The sequence below is a fragment of the Callospermophilus lateralis genome, unplaced genomic scaffold (genome assembly GCF_048772815.1).
Source record: "Callospermophilus lateralis isolate mCalLat2 unplaced genomic scaffold, mCalLat2.hap1 Scaffold_107, whole genome shotgun sequence".
Lineage (NCBI taxonomy): Eukaryota > Metazoa > Chordata > Mammalia > Rodentia > Sciuridae > Callospermophilus > Callospermophilus lateralis.
In genome coordinates, this window is record NW_027510917.1 from 1121334 (window position 1) to 1147560 (window position 26227).

General features: G+C 42.7%; 1 long non-coding RNA gene across 2 annotated transcripts in view; it reads right to left on the reverse strand.

The window, feature by feature from the left end:
• Positions 1-20223, reverse strand: part of LOC143386226 (uncharacterized) — a 223619-nt gene extending 203396 nt beyond the window's left edge. The window contains exon 1 of one of the 2 annotated variants that reach the window (XR_013154837.1): positions 20193-20223. This is a non-coding gene — a long non-coding RNA (uncharacterized LOC143386226). The remainder of the gene's footprint in view (positions 1-20192) is intronic. The other variant, XR_013154836.1, reaches the window with a different exon arrangement.
• Between the last annotated feature and the right edge of the window lie 6004 nt (positions 20224-26227).

Consider the following 26227-nt stretch of genomic DNA (forward strand, 5'->3'; position numbering starts at 1 on the left):
ATTTTTTTTTTTTCTTTATGCTATGAAGCTGGTGATGTTCCGGAGAGGAGCTGCTCATCAGCCTGGACACTGGAGTCACAGGGTGTGAAGCAGAGCTGCAGTCAACCCACAGATTCCACGCAGTATTTGTAAGGAATGCACACTGCCTTGGTTAAGCAGTGACATTCTGGAGTTGTTACTGCAGCTTATTTTAGCCTTAGCTGATGGATACAGATGATAACTGTAAAAGCACACTCTGAGAAAGAGGAAAAAAAGAGATAAGGGAGTTGCTAATTTAAAGAAGTAGAAGACAGCAGCACCTCAGGAACTCAGGGCATTAGAACTTTATCTCAGCCATTACGTCTTTTCTGTTACTTCTACCTCTTGAGTTTAAATTGATTATGTTAACAGTAAAATAATGATGCATTGAGGAATATCTTATAGATGTTTAATACAAACCTTTTAAAATAAAACATTAGTAGAAAAAAAAAAGAACTTTACCTCAAACTGGTGAGGACCTCATTCAAAGTTTACAGGTAGGGAAAGCAAAGGGATCCCTTGCCTCATTCTTGATGTTCTGAGTTAGGTCTGACATCAGGACATCTAAAGGGAGGTTTCCTTGGGGATCAGGCCTAACATGACTTTCTTCCCACTCCTCACTTCTCTAACTTCTAACGGTGGGTCTGGTGTGAGGAGTAGGGTGCTAGATCCAATGGGAATTTACCTTTCCAGGACTCCCCAACCACAGAATATATGACATGATAACCATTAGTTCCAGGATTTTGTCTTTAGTCAGTAAGTGCTGGCAGTTTACTGAGATAAGAACTGTGTAGTAAGAAGTATGGGACAGGTAGCAATAATTTAGGTGGGCTGGAGATGGGAAAAGGGAATTAATGAATCCAATCAAGGAATAGAGTGTCTGATCCCATATAAGATATGGGAATGGAGAGGGGTAGAGGTCTTAGAGATCAAATTCACATGACTAATTTATAGACTTACTACTACTAGATACCATGTTTATCCTTTGCATTACCCCTGAAGTCTTATATTCTCAATGAAACCTCCAATAAAGGAGTGTAGAAATTGGTTTCCACTTCAATCAACCTATCACAGATAGGTTGTAACTTTCACCTAACTGCCAAGCCTGCTTACTGCTACTGTTTCCTGTTAGGTTCTGCCATCAAGGGCAACAGAGGGAGCTTCTAAGTGTGGGGGAGTTAGGAGCTGCTCCTTCTTTGCTTCCTGTGCTGGTATGTGTCCCCAGCAATGCCTTCTCACCCTGACAGTGGGTTCGTTTTAGAAGCAATAGTTGAATCCACTTTGCTGGTTTCAACACTCACAGAATCAGCCTTAACACACCCACCCACAGACCCTGATGCAGCCCGGCCAGGCACCACCTTACAGGTCCCAGGCTCAGCCCTGTGGGAACCCTTCTGTCTCTAGGCTTTAACATTGTAACTCTTCCCATTGTCCACCTAGTCCTAAGGTGGCAGTTGCTGCCTCAGTGATACTTAGGCTTATCTTTTTTACCCATTTAGTTACCTAGTTAATAACTTTATACCTAGTCATCAATTCTTTATATTTAATTCTTTTTGTTGAAACAATGTGGCATTTGTGTCTCCTGCTGGGACCTTGACTTATTCTTTCATATATATATATATATATATATATATATATATAGAGAGAGAGAGAGAGAGAGAGAGAGAGAGAGAGATAGATAGATAGATAGATAGATAGCAACTAATGATTTCTATTAAGAAAAATTAAGTAACCTGCTCAATGTCACTCTGCTAGTAACTGGACTCCAGTAGGGAGTCAGCCTCCTTTTAACTCCAGAGCCCTGGGCATAACTGCTCTGGTCTTTGCTTTATTTTGAGCCCCACTGTCTTGCTCACCATCATGGTCTACCTTTCTTGGTGCATGCCTTCACTTGGCAAACTATTCTGGGGCAGGAACTGCTCTTTTCCCCACCCTCTGAGTATAGGATGGAAGGCCTGGGGAGGGGGTTGTGCACAGCATCAGTGCATTGATCTCATTGGGAGCAGAGAGATGCCAAGGCCTCTATCTGCCATGCCACAAGTTCAGGACTTGGTATTATAGAAACTACCCTTTGCAGTCCTTGGCTGTGAATTCTCTCTGCCCAGCTTCCCCTGGCAGCTTTAGGTGAAGAGAACTGGGGCACCAGAGCATGTACAGCCAAGCAGCCTAGGGAGGTAATAAGCCTGGCTGGAGCAGAAGACAGCATTTTCTGCTAGGAGATCCCCAGGGTTTGGTCTGCTTATTTGGGAAGGAAGCAGACAATTTAAATTTTAGTCCTCTATGAATTAAAGCCCTTCCAATGTAATGTGTTTTTGCTCTAGGCCTTTCTTTGTTTTCTTTTCTTTTTTTTAAGTTGTTGATGGACCTTTATTTTATTTATTTATTTGCAGTGCTGTTTGCTTTTCAAACAAAACAGAGCAATAGAAGCAGTTGGTTTTCTCGGCCACTGGTTTCCAGACCTGAGCATCTCCTGCAAGTTTGATGTGTGGCAGCCTGTGCTGTGGGTAGGGCTAATGCTAGATGGGTGCGGGGAGAGAGGAGCCTCAGCCTGGCTCTTTTCCAGGGTTCCATGCAGTGTGACCTCAGCAGAGCCTGGCAGAAAGGGAAAATAACAGTCTCAGCCAGCAGCAGGCCTAAACTGGCTGCCCCATACCTCAAGCCCCTCCCTTCTACCCCGATGGCTCTTGGCCTTAGATGATCAGGCTGACACCTGGAGGTGGTGGGGGGTAGTCTGGGAGGCAGGCAGGACTCTCATGCCACTCAAAATGCTCTTGCCCCGATTTTAAAAATTCAGTAAGAGCGAGGGTTTGAAGGTTCAGTCAAGCAAACAACTAAGAATTGTTGTTCATTGTGCTTCTGATGTTGATAGGCATTATAATTGAAAAAGCTGGTTTCCTGATTGTTTACAGTGTGCCAGGGATGGGCATGAAGGTTACTAACTCAATTTAGCTGACCCTTGCCTGGCAGGGCACTTGGGGGAAATGCAATTCATATCTTTAACATAGTAGATTTGACTCTTTATTGTGATAATTGGAGTTTGCTCACAGCAACTTCTCATGTTGCTCCTATCATTATCCCCATCATAAAAGCAGGAAGGCTTAGCTTAGAGGATTTAAGTTACCTATGGAAGGCTCACCAGTATGAAGCAGAAACTTGGATTTGAACCTCAGCAGAATGAGCCAGACTTTTAATTTTAAACCATCGGTAGATATTGCCTCTCCATGGCTAAAAACAAAACTTATTAAGCTGCAAGAACCTTTTCCTTCTAGCCTGGTACTTGGTGTGATAGCACCCTCCCTACCTGCCAAGCCCTTTCTGACCTCCCAGGGATACTGGACCCGCTGCAGCCATCCTCCTCACTGGTGGGAACACCAACCTGTCAGTGTTCCCTTGGGATACAAATGCCTTTGGGTTTAGGATCTTAGCTCAGTTTACAGAGAGACTCTCCTGGGATTCAGAGATCTAGTCCTATTAAATCATATATATATATATTTTTTTTCTTCATTAAAATCTGAGGTTTGGGAAATCGCCTGCCTGATAATGCAAATCTATAAATTCTGCTTCCTGCTGTTTCCAGGCTGACTGTAAATACCCTGAAAATTCAGCTTCATTGGAAATGTTTTGATTATTCTGCTTCTGGCTCAATGGGCAGTAATAAATAAAAAATAAAAAGTGGTGGGAGATAAACTGGATTAAATTTATTTAAGCCTTACCAGGGCTCAGTTCAGCTGGGGGCAGGGTGTTGGAGGTGGGTGCTGGGTTGGATAGTTAAGAACTTTTGGTTTGTTTCTGTCATGTCCAACTTGGCTTTTTAATTCCTAAACCTGAGTACTCAAGGTCTGTATAGCCATCTCTTGTCTTGCTGATGACTCACCTTTAGCTCTAAAGTTAGTGGGGATAGATGAGTCACTATCATTTCAGAAGCCATAGAACCTAGCTTCTATCAAAGTAGGGCCCAAGCAAAAGTGAACACCAAACCCTAAGAACTCAGGGACAAGAATTCAGGAAATTTGAGAATGGAGGTGTTCTAGGAAACTGGGTGCATGAATGACACATGTCATATAAATTAGAAGTCAGGGTCTTAGGTGGCCTGAATTCTCCAAAAAGGGCTCACTACCATTTAAGGACTGATGCATTTCCTAAAGATACATTGCTTTGCTCGTCACAGCAGCAGGAGTGATGTGACAGCGACTTTCACAGTATGGCACATAACCACAAGATGCTGCAATCCTAAGACCATCTGAGCTCATCTAACAGTCCTGGGGGATCTATTTGATGGCTTCAAGTGTGGAGATCATCAGAATTCCAGAACCGGCCTCATGCTGCCTGGGCTACACGGACCAGCATGACCATATATTCTATTGAGCAGTCCCAGGGAAGCCCATTTAGGGAAGGGACAATGAGATGCAGATGTGAGCCTCCTACTCCACTGTTGTAAACATCTGGCAAATGTGTGAATACTGTCATCATGTTTTGTCACAAAGATTTCCCTTCACCTTCCCTTCCCTACACACACACACAGACACACACACACACACACACATACACACACACACACACACCCAGGGCTTTGTTTTACAACTATTCAGAGGTTCCTGGGCTACTCAACAATGGCTAATAACTTATTGCTTAAAAGTCAGCATGTACTCCCAGAACTGGGAGTCTCCAGGACTAGACAGACATGGGCGCATTTTCTTTTTCAAGGTATAAGACTTTCTCCTAATTTTGTCTTAGTCACACAGTTACTCATTACCTCGAAGGCCATTAAGGGTTTATTTATGGTCACCGTACATTTTGTGCTACTTTGTCAAACCAAGAAAAATGCAGACGGCTGAGTCATAGTTTTCAATTAGTTTTTCAATTTCACCTGAAGCTAAATTTTTCTATATCCATACCAATTTTATTGCTTTGTACGTTACTCTGATCATACACTTTGCAGGATAATTCAGTCTTTTGCTTGAGGATATTAATAATATGCACTGTAACAGAGCTGTTTTTTTTTCTTCTTCTTTACCTCTGGGAGAACTATTCTATACAGCTTTCAAATCTGAAATTTATTTAATTCAACAGATCTTAAACACCTATTATAAATCCAGCCCCATCATACAGAATAAGTATATTCATGCACTTAGTCAATAAAATATTTCAAGTACTACAGACACATAAAGCATTATGGATCCAAGAGCCCTGTCTTCAGTGAATCTTTGTCTAGCTGGGTAAAGAACACATGATGTAGCTCAATGACAATGCCAGGTGGAATATGAGGTGACCTCAATGAGAGGCATGAACAGTATGTGGTTGGAAGTCAAAGACTATTTCCTGCCTCAAATTGTCAGCTCTCCAACCTCAGCTAAATGATTCTTGATGGCAGACAAGATTTGAATGGGAGAGACCAAGAAACAAGGCACCTGGGAAGAAGGACCTTCATAAACACCCTCAGATGTGTTAAGTGCCTGTGCAACAGAGAGTGGTCTACTTGGTGAGAGCACACATCTGACCACTTGTTAAGTGCATGGCTAATCCTTTGCAGCAGTTCCTTCAAGAGGCTGCAGAAAAAGGTCCCTCCTGGGGACTGCTCATAGCACAGAAGCAGCTTCTGAGTTTGGAGAGAGAGAAGGCATTTTGCCCAGGGAAACACCCATCAATTCCTCTTTCTAACAAGCCCATGACATCAGGAATAAAGGGCCAAAAGGGTCTAGCAGCCAATACAGGTGAGAGTCCTTGATTATCAAGACTCATGGAGAAAGAGGGTGGGGCTTGATGGTGGAAGCCTTGTTGTGCTCTAAGAAAGGAACCCAGGAACCTCAGAGTTGGATTTTTCTGGAAGCTGCACTAGGCATCCTCCTCTCCCAAAGGACACAAATAGGCATGTACTGGCCAGAGCAAGGACAAAGGAGCACCCCTTTCCCCTCTTTCAGAAGGATAATGGTGGCAGAGACCAGGCTGACCAAGTCAAAGCTGAGTGCTGTGGTTTGGGTTCAGTTTCTGTCCCACAGAGCCATGTGCTTGGTCCTCTGTGAGGTACTGAGAGTTGGAGGAGCCTTTAAGAAGTGTGGTCGAGTGGGAGGTGATTAGGCCACGGGGGCCCCACCTTGGGAGGAATGAATGCCCTTCTCCTGCATGTGGGTAGGTTAGTTCCTGGATTGGATTAGCTCCGCATGTGGCAGTTGTTATAAAGGGGGCCTGGCACTTCCCCTCAGACTCTCTTCCACACATCACCTGCTTGCTGCTCTCATACACGCTGCTGCTGTGTGGTGCCATCCCCCATGGCCTTCGCCCCAATGTGAACTTTGAGCCTCCAAAACCGTGAGTCCAAACTGACCTCTTTGTTTTATAATGTGTTAGTTATAGCAACATGAAATGGACTGAAAGACTATCTCTGGGTCTGTGTCCCAGCACTGAGGCTCCTGGAGGATGGTGGTATCTATGTGGCCAGTCAACAACCAGAGAAGGGGTTGGCATTGCTCAGATGAGCCCTTGAAGGGGTAGCAGATCCAGGTCTCCTGGCTGGCCAGCATCATCCCAGGTGTCTCTCCTGGATGATATGCCTCCATTAAAGTCAGCTGGCTCTATCTCAGTGGAGAAATGAAGTCGATTGAGATTTCCTGGTAAATAACCGAACTAGGAAGATAGAGGCGAGAGTGAGACCTGGAAAACTCTGCTACTTTCACAACATGTTGCTAGATGTCTTTCTCCATGGAGCTCATGATTTCTGGGAGAGTCCCTGAAGGAAAGCTTTGGGGATGGAGCTTCCTTTGGGGACATACCTGGCCCTGCAGATGCATTTTTGTGAAATCAAGCTCAGTCCAGAGCAGCCTTGGTAGGTCTGGAGATGCCCGTGGTGCAGTGAGGAAAAGCTTGGGCTGCGTATGAAGCCAGTCAAGCTGCTCTGAATGGTGCTTATGTGTTCTTTTTGAGCATTGTTTTTATTTATTTTTTGCTGTACAATTCACATATTACGAATGATTCACAGAGTGGTTTTAAAGAGCAAATGAAGCATATGGTATGGACTTCATAAACTAAAGTGCTGTAAAGTATAATTTGATATAATTATGAGCTCACTTTTGCCTAAACTGGATCACCTAGCTTAGACCCCTGGAACTCTGGACTCTGGTGGAAACACTTGGTTTCAACATTCATTCAAATGTGAATGTAAAAGCTGCCTGCCTTTCAATAACCCAGTACATACTAGTGTTTATTAGGTGGATGGACTATTGGTGGGATTCCAAAACAGTCTGATTGGAGCTATCAGTTGGAGCTGTAATGTGCACAATGGTCCCTAGGAAGTTGGAGTCAGCTTCACAGGGTTAGAACCACCTTAGTGACAGACAAACCCCCAAACACACCAGCTTTTTGAAATAAAGGAAATTGAGAGGAAGCAATCCCAGAGCTTCAAACTGGAAATCTTTTTTTTTTTTGTCCCAGGGACTGAACCCAGGGGCACTCAACCACTGAGCTATATCCCCAGTCATTTTTTTTATGTTTTATTTTGAGACACTCTCGCTGAGTTGCTTAGGGTCTCACTAAGTTGTTGAGGCTGGCTTTGAAATTGCATTCCTCCTGCCTCAGCCTCCTGAACCACTGGGATTTTAGGTGTGAACCACTGCACCTGGCTCAAACTAGAAATCTAAATGGTTCCAGTACCCACAAGAATGGCTGTGCCTTGCAACTCCCTCTGGAGAGCCATGTTTAAAGCATACTCTTCATCATAGATTCATGTGTTGATTAAGACCATATTATGGCAGATGATAGTCAAGTGTCTCAGAAGAAACTGAACTTTATTTCCCATTTATCAGTGATGCTATATGGACTCACTCAATTCTGCTTGAATCCTCAGCTTCTCATTGAAACAGTGGTGCCTAGTTTGAGCCTGGTATAATCTTTTTGCTACTGTCCTCCTGAGGGAGAAGGAAAAATGTGGATGTGTTCTTGCTCAGGAAGAGAGCCCTGGTGACAGCCATCTGGGCTGCCGGGCCTATAACAATTAGCTTATATGAAAGGAAAACTAACAGACCTCTAGCTTCTCTTTGAAATTTTAAGCTGGAATTATTTTTTTTTGGGGGGTGGAGGGGGGTGGAGGTGCTGGGGATTAAACTCTGGGGCACTGGGCCACTGGGCCACTGGGCCACTGAGCCACATCCCCAGCCCTATTTTGTATTTTATTTAGAGACAGGGTCTCACTGAGTTGCTTAGCACGTCACTTTTGCTGAGGCTGGCTTTGAACTTTCCATCTTCCTGCCTCAGCCTCCTGAGCTACTGGGATGACAGGCATGCACCACTGTGCCTGGCTTGGCTGGTCTTGTTTTTATACTGCTTTCTCTTATTTTTTTTCAAATGAAACTTTCACACAGCAGATAACATTCCATTTGAAAGCTGATTTAAAAGTGCAAAGATTCCTCCTCTTACCCTCTGTTCCAGTAGGTTGAAGTGTTTAAGGTTCATTGTCAGTCCAAAGTCAGGCCTTCCCTGAAGCTTCTGGACTGGTGAGACATCTTTAGGTCTTCCTGGAAAGGGAGTGGGGTTTATGCCCCACTGAAGTCATGCCACCACCCCAGGAAGGGGAATCTTGGGAATGGTCACTTGTGGGGAAGAAGGCCTCTTCAACCTCAAGTGCACATAACCCCATCTCTCCTCTACCAGCTTTGTCTCTTTGCTTTTTTGGCACCATAAAAACTTGGGTGCCCTGGCAAATGAGTCTTATTCCTCTTGGCTCCATGCCAGTCCCTGGAGGAGGCAGCACAGGTGACTCACTGTCTGAGCCCAGTTCTCCCAATGTGAGGCTGGGTTTGTTTCTCTAGGACATCTCGGGCACTGCCCTGAACTTGCTCCTACTACTCTTTAGATTGGGGACTGTCTCTTCCTATTCCCAGTACTTAGCACAACTCCTGGCATGTAGGAAGCACTCAGAAAATAAGTGTGGAACCAACTGAACAAATGATGTGATTTACATGGGTGTATGTGTATCACGTCAAGCTTCCCCAGAAAAACAGAAGCAATGAGATTTGATAAATGGATAAGTTTTATTGTGTTTATTGGATCACCTAATTGTGGGGACTGGCAAATCTAAAATCTATAGGGAAGGAGGCAGGCAGTTAGGACATTCAGGCAGGAGCTGATGCTGTGGTCTTGAGTCAAAATTTCTTTGTCTCTGGGAAAACTGTTTTTGCTTCAAAGGCCTTTAACTGATTGAATGAGGGCCACCTGCATTATCAAGGGTAATATTAATTTAAAGTCAAATGATTGTAACTGCTGCTAACATTTACAAAGTGCCTTCAAAGAAATACCTAGGTGCTTTTGATGAAATAACTGGATACTACAGCCTACTTGAGTTGACATATAACTAGCCATCACATCCTGGTCAAATTATGTTCATAGAAACAGCCACCACAACCAGCACCACACAAAAAAACATGACAAACAGATACTACGCAACAAGGGTGCCGTGGAACAGAGCTGGCCCCTTCCAGTTAGGTGCTGGCTGCACTCAAACTCAAATGCTTACTACACCCCCTGCCCTCAGAGAGATGAGCCTCTGGCCACAGAGACAGTCCAGTATGGCAGATGGTGTAACGAATAACACAATCAAGATGTGCATGAAATTTGCTGACTGCTATTTAGAGCTGGGTGTCCTCAAAGTGGTCAGAATAACCTTGGTAGCCTGAGAGGGGTCTGAGATCAGCAGACTAATATTGTAACCTTAGCCTCTCTCTCTTTGGAGAGAGTTTTAAATACTTTAGATAAATGAACTGTGAAATAACCCAAAGGTCTTTATGCCAGCAAATGTCAAAACACCCCAGGCAGTCTTGGTACTTAGGGGAGGACCTGTAAGGCAGGCATTCTCCTCATTGCCCATGGCTTCTGAATGCCAATCCCCCCCCTGCCCCCCCACCTCCCCCCTGCCTCCCCCCATTCCCCATCCCCCCACCTCCCCCTGCCTCCCCCCATCCCCCATCCCCCCCACCTCCCCCCTGCCTCCCCCCATTCCCCCCATCCCCTTGCTAACACCACTTGGTGTTGTGAATTGATCTCTGGTTGCCTGCATACAAACATCAAGGTCATACGAATAGATGCCACTGTCCCTGCAATTCCTCTGCCAGGACATGCAGTCAGATCCTATGACAAGACTCCTAAACTGGGGTTGGAGTCTGATATTAAATTTGCTGCTCAATCTTGTGGAAGCAGACAAGATACAGAGAGTAGAGGTTCTTGTGGGTAAAGAAAAGCAGCAGGGATGTTGAGGTATCATGTTTAGAGTCAATATCTGCCTGGTCAGAAACGTATCCAAACACTGCAACCTGCAGACTGGGAAGAGTCTGGAACCCCCACCACCGCCCTGCCTCAAACCTTCCACAGGACCTCAGGAGTGTGGATTGACAGGGGGCCAGAGAAACCTGCATTTTTTACTTTATAAGCTTATATATTACTTAACTTTGATCCAATGAGTCTCAATTACTTGTGCATTTACAAAAAATTAAAAATAAGCCTGGTACTGTGGCAAATACCTGTAATCCTCATGACTCAGGAGGCTGCAAGTTCCTGGCCAACCTCAGCATCTTAGCGAGGCCCTAACCAACTTAAGGAGACCTTGTCTCAAACTTTTCAAAAATAAAAAGGGCTGGGATGTAGCTGAGTATAATATAACACATACATATATACACAATATAAATGCATACATATTAAAATCAAAGTTGCTTTTTAGGATAATCAATCACTTTACCCTGTAACAATAGCTCAAGAGGTTCAGCTGACATGACAGGTGAATACCCTCCACCCAGGGAACATAGACCTTGTGATGGCAGATTGTAGGTGACCTTGATCTTATGTTTCTTGCTTGGATTTTTAAAGTGCTCCCTGTCCAGGGCAATCCATTCAGAGATCACTGTGCTAGGAAGTCCCATGGCTGTGCCTAAACCCAATGGTGGCCTGGCCGGTGGGGATGTCCATGTGGAGAGTTTACTTGCCAACACAGACCAAGCTGAGGAGTGACTCACAGTTTAATTATCATGCAGAGCTGCAGCTGGCGGCGGCTGGAATGAGTTGGCATCTGCTTTTGCAGAGTGCAATTTCTGCAAATAATTAACCACCAGAACTCTTGATTCTCTCTAATTAATGAAGAGGAAGGCTGGAATCTTCAAAGTTCACAAATGTCATGCTGCCATTGTGTCAGGATTGATCTCCTTTGTTCTAGACTGAAAAGCGTGCCTCTCCTGCCTCTCCTAATTCTTTATAAATTAAATTTTTCTATTACTAGTTGTGACAGCTAAGGAACATGACTTCAGAAATTCACCCGCAGTTCATGCCAGTATTAGAAGCCTGAAGAATAATAATTTTTAAAAAGAACCATAATGGAACAAGCTTTCTGTCTCTGACCCAGAATTAATCATAGTGAAGAGACACCTACTGAAAAGAGGGCCGTTAATTAGCTCAAATGGATCTTGCTAGGTGGAGTCTGAATTACTGGGAAGTCTGCAACCAGCGGAGGAGGAGACTTCCTTTTCTCTCTCCAATTCTATGTGATGCTGGAATGGAACATAATGGGACTTTGCTTCCAGGAGACAGGGAGTCGTGAGGCGGGCCGTGGCAGAGCTCCATTCATTGGAGGATGCTGGTGCATGAGCCTCCCAGCACAATAATCCTGAACGTGTAGGGGAAAAGTGCAGTGATTGTTTTCAGTACAAATGGCCTGTCTCTGTGATCTCATCTGAGCATGTAATGAAACCCAACACCCAGAAAGCAAGTGGAATTCTGTTAAACCCTAGGTCAGATCAGGTCCCTCTGTACCAAGCTTCCTTAAAAGAATGCAAACTTTATAGTGAGTCTGTGAGGTCTGATTTGTCTGCCCACTGTTTCCTCTAAAGTCTCCTTTCCCCTACTACCCTCAATTCCTCTCCGGACACAACATTCAGACTTCCTTATATTCCACTGATGTTCCAGGTGTGTTCCCACCTCAGGGCCTTTGCACAGGCTATGCTGTCTGTCTGTAGTGCCATTTTCCAGATATCTGTTTGGCTCACCTTTTCTCTTCAAGATGTTGCTTAAATGTTAGCTTCTTAATGACCTACCATGTAAAATAGAACCCTCTCCCCATTCCTCTTACCCTGCTACATTTTTGTGTGATTACTTCCTTGCATACCATATAATTTTCTTGTTTTTTTAAATCTTGGTCTCCTCCACCTCCCACTGGAGTATAAGCTCCATAAGAACCAGGATTCTTGTCTGTTTTGTTGGCTGATGTGTTCCCAGCATCTAGATGGTGCCAGCTCAATAAATATTTGTAGAGTAAATGAATCCATTAGCACACTTGGAGTGTTTGCTGTTATGTGTGAACCCTGCATGTGCCCATCCGACACGACTGCTCAAACATCTTATGAAGGCCGAGGCGCGAGCTGTTCCTTTTGCTTTCACAAGTGTCTGGAGGAAGTGCTGCTGGTTCTGTTGGCTGCCAAATGTTAATAATTAAAACAAACAGTGTATCAGAGCTAAATATTTCTTGGGCTGTTTCTCTCCCAATGGCTTCTGGTAGGAAGAAACTAGTATGAGATGGGTCAAGAATGAGGCCATGGCTGGGTGTGGTGGCGCAAGTCTGTAATCCAGGCAACTCCAGAGGCCAAGGCAGGAGAATTGTGAGTTCAAAGCCAGACTCAGCAACTTAGTGAGACCCTGTCTCAAAATAAAAAATAAAATAGGGCTGGGGATGTGCCTCGGTGGTTAAATACCCCTGGGTTTAATCTCTGGCACCAAAGGCAAAAAAAAAAAAAGAAAAGAAAAAGGAGGACATTATACAAAGATGTTGCATTTTAGGTTGTTTTGTTTTTGTTTTTGTTTTTTTGGTTTTTTTTTTTGTTCCTAGGGTTCTTCCTCTCTAAGTTCCTAAGTTTTCAGAGAATGGAAGGTTTTGAGAGAGCATGTAGTAGAAATCATGGTGGTATTTTGGTGGGGGCAGGTCCTTGGAGTGAGTCAATGATGACCTACTGAAAAGAAGCATTCATGGGCACCTAGGGGGAAGTAAATACAGGTGATGATACAGGGCCAGACCCATAGTAGGAGCCTTAGGCAAGGAGTTGCAGCAAAGCCTGAGACCTCTGCTATTTTCATGGGTTGCTTCCAAACAATGAGGCCATAGATTTCTCTTCCAGTCTTTCCATTGAGGAATGTCTACTGAGTCTTTCTTGTATCCATAACCTGATGGGGTTTAGGAAGATCTGGCAGAGGTTGCAGTGTCGATGGATCAGAACTTGGGAAGTGGCTAGATCCAACATTCCACGCTTTACTTGATCTGTACCTCATATCAATCCAGTCCTTAGCTCAGAGGACCTAGCCAAAGGGGGAAGCGCTTAAGTTAGGGTGCCCTGGTGTGAGTCACTGCACATGGGCTCCAGCAGGCTTCTGTAGCTGCTGCTGAGGGAGTTTGGACATTTATCTCCCTCCAGCAAGGCTTCTGCTGTGGCTTGAATATGGTTTGTCCCAGGGAAACCCCATGTGGAATGTAATTGCCCACGTAATGGTATGGCAAGGTGGTGAGTCAGGTCACGGGGAATCTACCCTCATGGAAGCATTTGTGCAGTTCCTGAGCAAGGGGGTCATGATCATGAGTGTTGGTTGTTGTAAAGTGGGTCAGCTCCTCTGTTCCCTTCTTCTCCTGCACTTTCTGCCTTTCTGACACGCATGGAACTGCATGATGCCCTTGCCAGAAGCCAAGCAGATGCTGGTAACATGCCCTTGAACTTCTAGAACCATGTACCAAAAAACCCTCTTTCCTTTATAAGTTACCCAGTTTCAGGTATTCTATTATAGCAAACAGAAAATGGACTAAGACAGTTTCTAACTTGGCCTTAATACTATACAAAGTTACTTTGTAGTTGCTCTTCTGAATAACTGCTACTTGATTTTAGAGAAAAAGGAGAGGCCCAGAGAGGGCAAAGTACTTGTCTAAAGTTGCACTGTTATTAAAATGTAAGCCTGGGACCTGTACTCTCCTTGAAAATCCAGTTTTTTGTCCATACTGCCCTTCAGGTCAGAATAATATCCACCCTATTTTCCTCTGGGACCTACCAATAAACTGTTCTTATGAATGAAAAAAAGGGATTTTTTTAATCATCCCGTAGTCAATTATTACTAAAGTTGCCTCTGCAACTTAGAGGATGCTCAGAGGTCAGAGATGAGAATATGGGCTGTCTCGTGGGGGTAAAAATTATGAGTTATTGTGTTTTTTACATATTCTAAATTCAAATTCAAAGACTGACATTTAAAGCATCTCTCCAAAGCCAAGTTCGGTGTAGTTCTCTGGTTGTAAATAGCAAAATTGACCTTCCCTCCTAGACTCACACTCTAAATTATTCTGAAGATTCTTCCTCCACACCACTCCCGACAACCCACCTGAAGCCGTCTCCAGGACACTCTTGCTGATTTACAACCACAATATTGCTAAAAGGGAATGGAAAAAAGCCAGGCTGAGTTTCTGTTAGACAGAATTACTGGCATGAAATACCAACATCACTCTGACCTGGCTATGTCTGACTGGCTGGCCGTGTGGCTGCACCCCCATCCCCACCCCATTGCACTGAAATAGGTCATTTGTTGGAAAACCGAGGAAGCCTTGTTCCCCAATTCTGGTCCCCCAAAGAACCAAGGAGGAAGGCTGTGATGGCGCTATGTGCTTGCATGTAGCTCCCGACAGCCGGCCTTGGACTAGGAAGCCTCTGCTTGTTGGGTTTCCATGTCAGTGGTTTGTCTTTGATGAGTGTCTGTGACTGCTGTGTGTGGAGCCCTTCTGCTTCCTGCCTTTCCAGAAGGAATAAAGTCAACGAGGCAGAATGCAAGCCGTGAGCTCCAGCTGTCACTGGTTAAGATGCAATGATTAGCTGTGAATTAGTCATTTGGCTGAGGCAAAATATTAACTAAATGAAGGCGATCTCCTTCCCTTGTATTTATTCCCTCCCAGAACCTTGATCCAAGCTATCCATGCGTCAAGGAAATATTTATTGATACCCTCCCCATTTTGCCCCAAATGCAGAGCTCAGTAAGATGTAAAAACCTTACAAGTTACTGAAGACTTAAGTTGGGGAAAAAAGGTATTTGTTCATCAAGAGTAGAAAACTCAGATGACTGTGGGGGCTCAGTGGGTAGTGTGAATGGATGAATGAAACTGTTTTATCATAGCATCTTAAGGTATATCCCCCCCCTCAAAGACACATCTTTCTTAAGTCAGGGGTAGTGGCATATGCCTATAATCCAAGTGATTGAGAGGCTAAGGCAGGAGGATTGCAAGTCTGAGGACAGCCTCAGCAACTTAGGGTCTCACCAAGTTGCTTAGGGTTTCACTATCTCAAAAAAATAAAAAAGGGCTCAGTGGTAAAGCACCCCTGGGTTCAATCCCTGGTATTTAAAGCAAAAAAACATCCTCCTTGTATATTTAACATACAGGAATGTTCTTTCCTCAAGAATCAGAGCTTGCTGGTCTATCTTTAGTTTTCATATTTTTTTTTTATAGAAAGTAGAGTATCTTCAATTTGTCCATACAATAAGCTGAGTGCCTGGACAGATGGCAACCAACACATGGTTTTAGTGTGAAGAGACAATTGGAAGTGAATAAGGAGTTGATGGGACTGTCTAGCTGGAGCACTTGTGGGCTACTGGATGGGAACAGCTGCTTACTGTGTGACCCACTGCTTTGTGGCCAAGTGAGGACAGGGGCCCAGTGACACACTGTCTTCACAATCTCCTGAAGCATGAAGCTTCGCCATACAAGTCATGTGCTACCTTACCATTTCTTCCTTTTAGATTTCTTTACATTTTTCTTGTACTTCTGCTTCCCTCAAGTGGATAAGATGCTTGTCCCTGAAACCTAAACTGTTTCCCCCCATTTGTGTGCTTCCAGCTCTTTGCAAGTGGCTACTTACTATATCATCAGAGGACAGAGGACACACTTCCTGTGGGCTGGTCAAACTTGGGCAGAATGTAATGCATTCATGCCTGAGTATTGATTTTTTTTTTAACCAGAGATTAAACCCATGGGTGCTTAACCCCTGAGCCACATCTCCAGCCCTTTTTTATTTAGAGACAAGGTCTTGCTGAGATGCTTAGGGCCTCATTAAGTTGCTGAGGCTGGCTTTGAACTTAGATCCTTCTGCCTCAGCCTCCTGAACTGCCAGAATTACAGACATGCTCCACTGAGCCTGGCTCTGAGTATTGATTATTAAGGAAAGCAGGGGGAATTTCCCAAATGACATGCAGGCTTCATACAGATAACCATGAAAAGGTCTCTAAGGTAGATTGCAAAATGGTCACATATTCCTCTTTGCTATCCTCCTACCAAAAAGTCTATTCTCCATTCCTTGATTCTGAATTTGACTCTGTGCCTTTGTTCAACCTCTAGCAAACATGATACAGGTAGAGACTTAAAGGCATTTGCACACTGAGGTTCACACACTCCTTCTGCACTAGATCCATGGGATCACCATGAAAATAAGCTCAAATCAACCCATTAGGAGGCCCACCCAGAGGAGAATACACTTCAGATAGCCTGTTAACCCCAGACATGTGAGTGACACTTGGTCTAGACCAATCGTGGCTCAAAGGAGACCTCCAGAGGAACCACTCAACCGAATACAGTCCAAATTGACAACCCACACACTCACAAACTAGTAGATATAATTGTTTGAAATCAAATGAAAACTACAACATGCTACCCTGTCAATCCAACTGAAGGTCAGATTCTGCCCACTGCTATCTGTGTGCCCCATGCTGAGCAAGTGATGGCCACACAGCAGTAGAGACCAGAGACACCCTGCATAAGGATACTGTCCCAGTTTCCTCTTCCTACACACCTGTTTGCCTCTGATTAAAAGGACTAAGAATCACTAAACAGGAAATTCAAGGTAGGAACTGTGCTGGTTATTGATTTCCAAGTCAGATTCTTCAGATTGAGCCTATACCCAATTGGGGAATTGGCATAAATAGAGTACAAATATTAAAGGAGAAGAGATAGCCTGAAGGCATACTGTGTACAAGCCAGGCATTGGTGTCCATCTCAATTTAAGTAGCCCCTTTGTTTCCTAAGTCTTCCAGAATTGGGTGGTCTGCATAGGCAGCAAGCTCCAACTCTTCTTGCTCTTGCCTCCTTCTCTGATCTAATTCCCTTGTCCTCAGGACTTTTGCACCCCATCTTTCGGCAAACAAATCAGGTTTCCTGAAGTGAATGGAGCCTTAAGGTACGACCCAGCCTGGAAACTTGTGAGTCGATTTCTTTTTAGTGAAAGGCAGAGAGGTCAAAGTGGGAAGAGTATTCACATGATGTTTTCTTGGATAAATACTGGCTGATTTGAGATTTGTGTTTTGATTAATACAACAAAATTTAATTACTTCTTTAGGTACGGTTCTAGATGTTATGAACACAAAAAAATTAGTATTAAGTTCCTATAGTAAGAGCCCCACAGCCTAAAGAGCATCAGAATGGAGAGACTAGCCAAATGGATGTGGGGAGTCAGGGAAAACTCCATCAATAAGTCACGTACAAAATGAGACTTGAAGAAAAGTGGAATATCACTAGGCAGATCTGGAGTCATGGAAGAGCACGACGGGGTTGGAAGTCAGTAAATACTCTGTCTTGTCAAAGCATGGGGTATATTTACATAATGAGGGATGCCTCCTTAATATCGGTCTCAGTGCTATGGTATAAACGTCCTCCAAATGTCATGTGTTGGACTTCCTCTTAGTAGTCTACCAAATATCAATTCTAAGAGGTGGTACCTTTAGGGTGGATTAATGCAATCCTTGTGGGAGTCAGGTCACTGTCGCAGGAGTGTGTGACTTATGAAAGGATGTGATTGGTCCCCCTTTTGATCTCTCTCACGCTTTCTTGTTTTTCTCTCATGGGATAACCTAGCAAGGAGACCCTGACCAGATTCTAGACCCTTGATCTTGAACTTCTAAGCCTCCACAACTGGAAGCCTATATGCTATGTTCCAGTTGTTGGGTTTTTTTTGTTTTATTTTTTATAAATTACTCAGTCTGTGGTATTCTGTTGTAGGCTGCTGATTTGTAATTCTCGAAGGTAACAAACTGCTACTCGAGTGTTTGGCATTGAAGGTGGGAAAGTCAGCTTGGAGCTATTATAGCAGTCCAGAAGAATGGATGAACTGAAATGACAGTGGATGGAGAGGACAGGATCAGTTTCATATGCTTGCAAATCTGAGTGGATAAGAGCTGGTGATGACTGGAGGTTGGGAGTTGACTGAAGAGAAGAAGGAAGCTAAATTTGAGATGTCTTGTTTAGACACTCAGTTGAAGTAATTTGATGCAGTAGATCTCTACAAGTGGGTGAACTCTGTTAAATAAAATGATTCATTTTCAATATTACAATTCGCCATATCTGTGAATATGCAGTGGGTATTATGAAGGTGAGGAGTGGCCAGTGAATAGAAAAGATAATGGTTTAAAATAGTAGAAAAGTGAATGCCAGCAGACTCAAGGACTTTTGGGAACTCCAACTAAAAATAGCAGTCTGGGCTGGACTGGCTGGATTGGCAAGCTCATGCGCTGTGGCTAGGTGGGGGCGCCATGGCTGTGAGCAGGCTGGGTGGATCCCCAGATGACCTTGGCCTATAGTTAGCTCTCACAATCAGCTGTGGCTGATTTCCAAAGTAGCAGCAATAGCAGCTGACCGCTTGTAAGTATATTTTCTTCTCTGTAAAGAAAAAGTGCTCAGGAGCCATAAATTTCCCAAATGACTATTGCTTCTGGTTTGACTAAGGGCTTCCATGACTGAAAATATCCCTTTGTTTTCTATAAGATCATTAAAAAATTAATCACCTTTTTCTTGAGTCAAAATACCTTGAACCTCTGGGGTAACAGGAGAATCAAAGTGTAAGTTCTATCCCTGGGAAATATGTCAAAGAAATGCCTGCTTACATGCTTTAGTTCATTAGAGTATCTTTCCCCCATCTACACAGCACAATAAAAGTAAATTAGAATACAAGAATTCAAAGGCAGGGAAGGAGCATAACTCTAAGAATAAGAAGTAAATGCCTCCTTTGGGGATCTGAGGTCAGAATACAAGATTTCACTAAGTTGAGACTTTCAGATAAAAATTTTTTTGCAATCACCTAGAATTCAGGGCAAAATATCTGATGATAAGTTTGCTTTAGTATATGATATCTAGGGAAAATACTGAGAGACTGGGGAAAAAAAAAAAAAACTATTCTGTCTGTGAACTGAACTTCACATACTGTACTTTGTCTCAGAAACACTAGAGGGCGTGAGTCAGAGGCAGAAAGCTACAAAGGAAACCAGAGGAAGGCATTTTTGCATTTCACACTGGCACAACATTTTACTTAGTTAGACACTAATATTAATACTGGTGATCAAGTGACTTTATAGTGAAAATTCAGTATTAAAAACTTTATGATCTCTAAGACCTGTTCAGAATCTACAACAGTAAAGAACAACCATTTCTCTCTGACTAGAATCTATGTTCTGTCCATTTTAAACATTTTGAAAACCAATACAATACAGGCTCTGTGAGTCTTAAATTTTAGAGGATATTTTATTTGCATGAATAACCTTTCACAGATATTGGATTTTTTTTTTTAACACAGCACAGTGGTCATACTTACAGTTCTTGCAGTGAATAGTAATGACACCAGGCATTTCAGACCCTTATAGGAATAAAGTATACTCGCTATAGATAACCTGGATCCAAAGTCCTCCCCTCTCCATTTTCTCCAGTATCCCCATGCACTACCTCTACATCAAAGCACCAGTGTGAATCCAGAAACACTTAAATTACCTGTCCTAATACCATGCACATGTCAATGAGAACTGATATTTAATTTTCTTGTTTAAACTCCCAGTTCCTCAGTACCTTTGTGCCTCTTGAAAATGCCAAAAGAATTAATGAAGCCAAGTCTCCTCACTAACTTTTTTAATGAACAATTAATTACTACAACTAGAAACAAATATCTTAAAATCTCAACAAGAGATTATTCAACTAATTTTTAAAGTATTTTAATGAGTAGCAAACTAATACATCAATGAGAGACTGTCCTTAAACCACAGCAGACTTTTGAAATATAACTGATAAAAGCATGCATGACTCCAAATGTAGGAAAAGTCACCATGCAGCATGCCAAGTTAATAAGGATCTGCCCTTTTACAAACCTTGGGGTCAGACTCACCTGGACGTTAAAGCCAAGAGAGTAGACATGACATTATGAATTCCCCAAGGCAGAGTCGGTTGGAAACAAACAATGACTCTGACTCTGATAAGAAAACACTTGGCTCCAAAATTTGGATTTGCCTTTGTTAGTCATGCATGATACTACTTACCTCTCAGGGAAGAACCTCTAATTTCAGAAAGTGCTGACGTGCATTACTGCACCCGTTAGCAAAAGTCTTTGGCAGAAATGCCATTTATCCTTGTTGTGGTAATGAACAGAATTACAACATTCTGGTGTCACCATTCCTGAAAAAGCACAGTCACTTGAATATTTCTTCCACAGGCATAGTGAAATATTTCACGGAGGCACATGGGTGTAGAGCACTATGGAGCGATATTGCTGGTGAATGACAGAATATCTGTTTGATTTACATGAAGCCCCAAGTGCTCATATGAGAATAGGTTAGGTTTAGATTGACGAGCAAATGTGTAGCCAGAATTCTGGCTGACAAATGGCAGAGCTATGCCAGCGCATTCGCTTCTCTGGACAGAGACCAAAAGTGAAACAGGAGGATCAAGTTCACTTCATAAAGGACATTCAAACCTAGAGGATGACAGGGTGGTGAGGGCAGTAAGCACATATAGATGGGAATTCCTCAGAATAGTATTGGATGAGTTTACAACTGAACACTCATCCAAGCCAGTGACCAATTCCTTATCAAGCGTGGCCATTTCCCCTGTGTGTTTATGTTGACATTCCCTTGGAGGGATCCAAGATAATTCTATTTTATGGGCATCTTAGGTTTAAAGTCACTAACTCTAAAAATGGCCTATTTAGGTAAATTGGAAATGGAAAATGACAACTGATGAGATTATTATTAAAAACGGTGCTAAGCATTAAATGATCCAGATTGCATTAGATTTATTTTGGCTGGGCACAACTGAGAACAGAAACCTCCATACAGCATTCGGTAAGGATGAATTGTTTGGATCGCACTCTTCTTTGTAGGCTGATGCTGAAAGTTCAGGACTTTGGGTCTGCCTTCAAGGAAGTGAGAAGATAGTAATGACAGGTGCTGTTCATGGAATTTCTGTGGTGTGCTGGGCATCCTTCTTGGTACTTAATGTGTATTATCCCATTTAATTCTTACCACCATGCCATGGGGCAGGGTTTATGGTCTTTGCTTTTGTAGATGAGCCTGAGCTGTGGTGACTGTAGTTGACCTTCCAAGGTTGTACACTGCAAGTGCCCAAGTCAGGATATGAACTCTGGTGACTTCAAAGCCCTTTGCATCCTGCCACATGGCATCCTGAACATCTGATGATAGTACTTGTCAAGGTTGAGCAATCTCACTCCCTGTGGTATTTGAAGAGTTTTTAAATGAGCAGCAAAGAGAGCCATGCGACCTGGGTTTGAATCCTGACTCTTCTAGCTGTATAACCTTGGGAAATTCCCAACCTCCTTCATCTGTAAAAAGTTTGTGTGTGTGTGTGTGTGTGTGTGTGTGTGTGTGTGTGTGTATGTATGTATTGTGTTAGAATATTTTTAAGCTCCCTTTCATTTCTAACCTTTGATGATTTCATGTGCCTTCAAGGAACTTAATTTCTTGTAATTGAGGTGCATGTCTGGTCCCTTGCTCAGTAAGTGAATTCAGATGTAAGGAAACATTTTCCACTTGCAATTGCAGAACTGATTTAATTTTTGCCATAGAGTTTTATCCCTTCCATGCTGTAAAATATGTTTCCTATGCGGGTTGCCTGAGCAGAGACTATCTTCTATTTCCTGGGCAGACTACTCTGTAGAGTGTGGTGTTCAACTCGTGACTGTACAAGGCTTGTAGCACATGCTAGAAATATAAAATAGCATTTTATAGTGTCACAGTTGGATTTATCTGAAGGCAATAACTATTACAAATATTTATGTACTCATCTATGTTGTGAATTAATGGGGCTTTGTTTATTGAATTTCCCTCCGTATTTCTAATTCACAATACCACGCTGATGGTGAAAATGACTGTCTACGAGTACACCGTTGGCATACCTTGCTTGTCTGGCTTGCACCCATTCTTCTGTTGATGGGAATATGTACATTGGCTCTCCTGCCACGGACATTCATCACCCGCTGCTCTGCATTCTTGAGGATCAAATGACATGGGCTGTGCTGTATGTGAGGAGCAATATTTGAACATTCCTTTGATGTTGTGCCTTGTGACACTCAATGTTTAAATCCAAGCTTTTGCCATTTGACCAAATGCCAAATGTGCTAGTCTGAATATCTATCATCTTACATACAGCTGGATGGAAAAATAGGATCAAACCACTGGGAAAAATTTCAAAACTATTTTGGAGGACTAATTAAAACAAAGCTTTGATTAATTGGAAAGTTAGTTGAGCAAGATGTTCTAGCTAATTATGAGCTAGGGTATGACACTGTAAAAAATCCATTTAATACATGCTGAGGATCATCTGTATACATATGGTATTAAGTGTTGAAAGAAGGACAAAGGTTCATGTAGTCCTTCTATTCAAAGTGTCTTCTGGTTCTCTTCTATCAGGTTCTATTAGATTCCAGGTTTTTAAAATGTTTGCTTTTTGTTGTAATTGTTACAAAGATGTGACTATACAGAATATATATACTTTGAATTCATTTTTCTTCATTTAAACACTGTAATAATTTAACCTATGTGTCATTCTGATAGGAGTTAAACATTCCCTTGTTTGCTTAAAATTTGGGTTGTTTCTACTGTTTTCTCCTCCATTATTTTTATTTCCTATTGCAAACTTTCAAATATAGAACTATTAAACCTAAGAGGATAATTTTAAATGTTCATTATCAATATTCATTGCAATTGCTTTCCAAGGGCGTTTACCATTTACACACTCATGAACATTGTTAGCCTGTAAATTTCTCCTTACTCTCTCCGTCATCATCCGTCACTTGTTTATTTATATATTTTTGCTTATGTGATAAAGTACTTTTTTGAGGTGGGGGGATCAAATTTATACCTGTTATCTTGCATTCACACAATAACCTTGCAAAGCCAATACAAATGAATGAATAGATACCAGGAAAGACTAAGTGACTTGTCCAAGTCCATACAAGTACTATCAGAACTGGAACTTGATCTTGCTTCTTCTAAGTCTACATCTGTTTCCACTGTCCTACAGCTGCCCCCTCAAGTAACATGCTGTATCAAGGGTATTGAGACCTTTAAGATAAGCTTGAAGGGGTTCAGTAGTTGGTCTGTATCAAGATAGAAAAAAAGGTCAGTGGCACATGCCTGTAATCCCAGGAGCTAGGGAGGCTGAGGCAGGAGAATCACAAGTTGAAAGCCAGCCTCATCAACTTAGCGAGGCCCTAAGAAATTCAGTGAGGCCCTGTTTCTAAATAAAATATGAAACAGGGCTGGGGGTTTGGCTCAGTGGTTCATTCAGTGCCACTGAGTTCAATCCCCAGACCAAAAAAAAAAAAAAAAGTAGATGAGTGGGACTATAACCAAAACTTTCCCCCAAAAGAGCAAATAATTTTGATTACTTAGCTCATGCTGTTTCACCCTCCCACATACACATTAAAAAAATTTAAAAAGAAACAAAGCATGTTATTCAATAATGCTGGAGAGTTGGAGTATTTTAACTAAACTCAGATATACGTGAGTAACTCCAGTTGGAAGTTGTTCATGCATATCTGAAGGCAGAATGTGGCCTTTTGACTTTGTCCTATTAAACACAAGGAAATTCATAGTTAAAATTCCATTCCTAGCTCCCCAGCCAAGATGGGAATGGTCCGAGTCATAAAACATGATGGACAGGGCTGCCACCAGGCCCAATAATCTGTTGGTATTGTACAGTAGGGTGGTCCGGGCACAGTAAATCAAGGTCTCACCTTCATTTTTCAAAAAGGCAAAGGGATTAAAGGTGTGTACATCATTCTTGACAGTGGGAAGACAGACAGGTTTTGCAAGAGGCTAGAGCAGGGCGTGTGGAGTAAATGACAAACACCTTTCAGTTGGAGGGTGTTTGGACTCTCCAGGTGTTCATTTGGAAGGTCATTTTGGGAAAATGATTTGGGACCAAATGCTGCCACCTTATTTGCAGAAAGGAGAAAGGAAAACCCAATTTGGAGGCCACAGTCATGTAAAACAGCAGGATCTGCCAAACACTGGCTCCACAGAATGTGGCTTTGGGGGGAAGCAGTCTGTGCTTCATCTGAAAGCTCCTGGTGTTTAGAAGGCCCCCGGTGAGCTGGGCAGGAGGCTGAATAACGGGCACTGGCAAAACTCAGGGATGGGCTCACCTCCCTCACCATAAAATACCATTACATAATCAGACCACTCCTTAATGGAGATTAAAAGCAAAACAAAGCAACAACAAATCCCTAGTATTTGTTTTTCAAAGATGTGACTCTGAACAAAGATAGTAGGAAGAATGGCGAGTTACATCACCCTGTTCCTCTTAGATAATTGCAAAGAAGGCTGCTTTTTTTCAAGTGTTCAGACCATCTCCTCTGGAGACTTTTACAGGGCTGTGAAACTGCTCTGGGGCATCCTTCAGTGCTGAGATGATGATTTGGATTTGCCCTGCCTTTAAGGAGGAAAGCTAGAGGAAGCAGGATTTATCTGCAGAGAAGTGAACATCTCCCCAGATCTCTTGTTTTATAGCTAGATTTTAATTTTAATGAGTGACAATCCTGAAAAACAATAACACTAAGCAGGTTGGAAGCAGTTTCAATTTCAAAGTCTTGTAATGATGTCTCCACCTGATCAATGTATTTTCACAGCTATTTGCCTGAAAACCCAGGCAATAAATGAATGCATTGTTCAGAGCTCTGCCTGAATTTGGACTCATTTTGCAGGCAGCATTAGAAAGAAAGCATGCTGAGTCGAGTTCTGGGGTATTTCCCCCAGTCTAATCTGCATAGTCATTCTCTCTGACATGACTGGAGTGTTTTCTGTCACCTCCAAACACTGCATGCTGTGATAACATTCATTTCCAAGGCTCCTACCCAATATGACACTCAGGAATGGGGAATTCAAGTGGGGTTGGTCAAGGTGGCTCTTCCACCCAGCCCTGCTCTGGTCTGGATGTGGAGCTGGGGAGAAGCTGACCCACGTTTGCCCTCTTGTATTTGGAAGGCTTTTCTTTAGGTATTTAACTTGTGGGTGGTCCTTGCATCTCCTACTACATTCCAAATATTTTCAAAACTTTCTGAGTGGTAGTAGCTCAAACAAATGAGCACACCATCCTGCCTGATAGGAGGAGGAGGTGAGTGCCCACCTCTTCCTTCACACCCTGCTTCTCTTTCAAGTCAGTTTGAACAAGGCAGAATTTGTGAATCTGAAGTCCTAAGATTCAGGCCACAGTAGATTTTTTTTATAGCCCCTGTGGTTTAATGTCCAGTGGTTTCCAAGTTTTTTTTTATTTTTTAGCTGTTGATGGACCTTTTATTTATATGTGGTGCTAAGAATCAAACTTGGTGCCTCACACATGTTAGGCAAGCGCTCCACCACTGAGTCCCAACCCCAGCCCAGTTTCCAAGCTTTTTAGATAGTTCATCAGAATCAGTGAACAATTTTAAATGGATACTCCAAATCCTTGTTATTCATTTATAAATTATAAACCTATGCTATTGAACCAACATTTCTAGTAATTAAAAAGAGAAACATTTTAAAGATGAAATGAATTTAATAATTATTTTCTTGATGGCAGAAAAACAATTGGTGTTTTTACTGTCCTATTAAGTTTGTATGCTCATTTTGAATTTATGTGGGACTGAACTGAACAAGGACCATTTGAAAAACTGGCTTTAACACTTTATGATATGAATCATGAGTCTGTTTCCAAGTTCAGTTTTGTAAGGAAAGAACAGAATGAGGGAAATAGAGAGGAGACACAGCTCCACAGGCACAGGTTTAATCAAGGCGCTTGCAGAGGGAGGTCCAGTGGAGGCTGGGGCCAGTCTGCCTACAGCTTGGGGTAGACATAGGAGTGTCTATGTCTACCCCAAGCTGTAGATAGAAGGATTTTGGTGGTTAGGCTAGGGAAGTTATTAGGGAA